The sequence below is a fragment of the Neolamprologus brichardi genome, chromosome 3 (genome assembly GCF_056152115.1).
Source record: "Neolamprologus brichardi isolate AB-2024 chromosome 3, ASM5615211v1, whole genome shotgun sequence".
In the NCBI taxonomy this organism is placed as follows: domain Eukaryota; kingdom Metazoa; phylum Chordata; class Actinopteri; order Cichliformes; family Cichlidae; genus Neolamprologus; species Neolamprologus brichardi.
This window is the reverse complement of record NC_142106.1, coordinates 10,942,501-10,945,537: the sequence shown is the minus strand read 5'-3', so window position 1 is coordinate 10,945,537 and position 3,037 is coordinate 10,942,501.

The following is a 3,037-nucleotide window of genomic DNA, read 5'->3' as shown; positions in this document are numbered from 1 at the left end:
AAACTCTTGCTGAAACTTCCCGACTGGTTGACAACAAGATGGAATCGCGCAGCGATGAAAATAAGAAAAACCCTTAATGGAGAGTATCCATCATTTCACATGTTTACAGATTTTGTATCTACTGAAGCAGACTTAGCATGTGACCCCATAGCTTCAATGCAAGCCCTCAAGGGTTTGGAAATCAGTAAACCCAAACACTCACGCAACCAAGTCATTCAAGCTAAAACACTGACGACAACTTCAAGTCACTTAACCAACTCAAGTCACATAAATCCTATGACCTGCCTTTACTGCAAAAGAAATGGTCACACTCTGGATAAATGCTTCAAATTTATGGAAAAATCAGTCCAGGATCGTATCAAGTTTGTACAAGCAGAAAGGCTGTGTTTTGGATGTTTAAAGGGGGGACATCATTCTAAGAAGTGTGATAAAAGGAATACGTGTGAGAAATGCCAGAAGAAGCATCCCACGTGTGTGCATGATGACAAGTTTGTAGAGCGTAAAAGGATAATGCCTGCAACGAATGATAACCCTCAAGACAAGGAGATGATCCAGCAACCGCAATCTCTAATAGAGTAACTCAAGTAACTTCGAGCACACTGACATCCTCCATTCTACCTGTCTGGGTTTCATCAAAAAATCACCCAGACAGAGAAGTTCTAGTATTCTCGGTTCTCAGAGCGATACATCCTTTATCTTGGATGAAGTAGCCCAGGATCTCGACACAGATAAGAGTAAGGCTCATCTAAGACTATCGACCATGTCCGCCAAGTCAACAGTCATACCATGTGAGAAACTGGTAAATCTCTCCAAGTTAGAGGCTACAAGCAGGAAAAGATAATTACATTGCCACCGGTCTATACAAGAGAGTTCATCCCTGTGAACAGATCACACATCCCGAAGTCTGAAACTGCTTTGAATTGGCCTCACCTCGAAAGGCTGGTAGATAGGTTACCTCCAATGCTTGAATGTGAAGTTGGTCTGCTTCTCAGCTATAACTGTCAGCAAGCCCTTCTTCCATGGGAAGTCATTGCAGGTGAGGAGAATCAGCCTTACGCACAGCTAACTGATCTCGGCTGGTTCAAAATCACAATGATGATATTGGCATAAGCCACAGAATCATTGTTCGAGAAGTTACTCCTGCAGTACAACAAGCAGTTGAACTCAGGCAAGAAGTGCATTTTGTATGCAGAACTCAAGTGAAGGAAGTGGGTCCAGCTGATGTAATAAAGGCTTTGGGATCTGATTTCTCTGAGCATGCAACAGATGACAATCCAGTCTCTCAGGAAGACATTTTGTTCATGTCAAAGGTGACCAAAGGCATAAGGCAAAAGGAAAACGGTCACTATGAACTCCCATTGCCATTCAAAACCGACAACCCGAATCTTCCAAACAACAAACAATGCGCTGAGCATAGACTGTCTTCGTTGGAACGTCGGCTCAGAAGAGATAAGAAATACTATGAAGATTACGTCAAGTTCATGGACAACATCATAGCCCGTGGAGACGCAGAGAAGGTCCCAGAGCAAGAACTGGATAATGAGGCAGCATGGTATATACCGCACCATGGGGTCTACCACCCCCACAAACCTGAGAAGATACGTGGGTTTTTGATTGTTCGGCCCGTTTCCAGGGGACATCTCTTAATGATCACCTTCTGACTGGACCTGATCTTACCAACGCACACTGATTGGAGTGTTATGTCGGTTCAGAAAGGGCCCCATCGCCATCATGTGTGACGTGGAGAGGATGTTCCACCAATTCCACGTCATCAAGGAGCATCAAGACTATTTGAGATTTCTTTGGTGGGACAAAGGAGATTTAAACTCTGAGCCTTCAGTGTACAGGATGAGAGTGCATCTTTTCGGAGCAGCTTCATCTCCCGGATGCTGCAATTTCGGACTCAAACATATTGCTTCTCAAGGTAGAAACAGATTCAGCGAAGAGACTATTGAGTTCATCCAAAGAGGTTTTTACGTTAATGACGGACTCGCTAGTGTGACATCAACAGTCGAAGCCATACAGTTGGTAAACAAGTCAAGGGCACTTTGTAAAACAGGCAACCTACATCTGCATAAGTTTGTGTCAAACGACAAAGAAGTGCTTGCAGCTATTCCCCAAGAGGAACAAGCTAAAGCCAAAGACCAGGACATGGCTCTTGGAGAACTCCACATTGAACGTGCACTTAGAGTACAATGGTGCATAGAGGCAGATGAATTCCAATTCAGAGTCCAAGTTAAAGACAACTCATTGACAAGGACAGGGGTGCTCTCTATTGTTGCTTCAGTCTTTGACCCCCTTGGGTTCGTTGCCCCATTCATATTAATTGGAAAGCAAATACTCCAAACGTTGTGCAAGGACAAAGTTAATTGGGACAAGGATCTCCCAGATCACATTCTACCACAATGGGAAGCATGGTTGAGAGACCTACCCAAGTTGGCAGCTCTGAAGATCCCACGAAGCTACTCACAAGATTCTGACATTGTGCAGTACGAATTGCACAGTTTCTCGGATGCGAGCCTCAGTGGTTATGGCGCATGTTCATACCTCAGAGCAAAACGTAGAGAAGGACAGGTCAGTTGTGCACTCGTCATGGGCAAGGCAAGAGTTACGCCTATTAAGCAAACAACCATCCCCAGGCTCGAACTGTCATCGGCCGTGACTTCAGTTCGCATCGCAGATGTGATCAAACGAGAACTAGACATCCAAGATCTACAGGAATATTATTGGACAGATTCACAAGTCGTATTAGCATACATAAATAATGATGCTAAAAGATTTCACACATTTGTCGCCAATCGAATTCAACAATAAGACAAAGCCCAAGTCCTACTCAGCTGAAAGAGTCAAACTGGTTGAAAGGTCCCAATTTTCTTTGGAAACAAGATCTTCCAGTCAAAGAGGAAATGGTGGGAGAGGTTGAAAAAATGGATCCTGAAGTTCGTAAAGGCTATACACACACTGTACATTCGAAGGAAGCAAACCCAGTGCTAGAGCGTTTAAAGAAGTTCTCCAGTTGGTCGAGAGCTATCAAGGC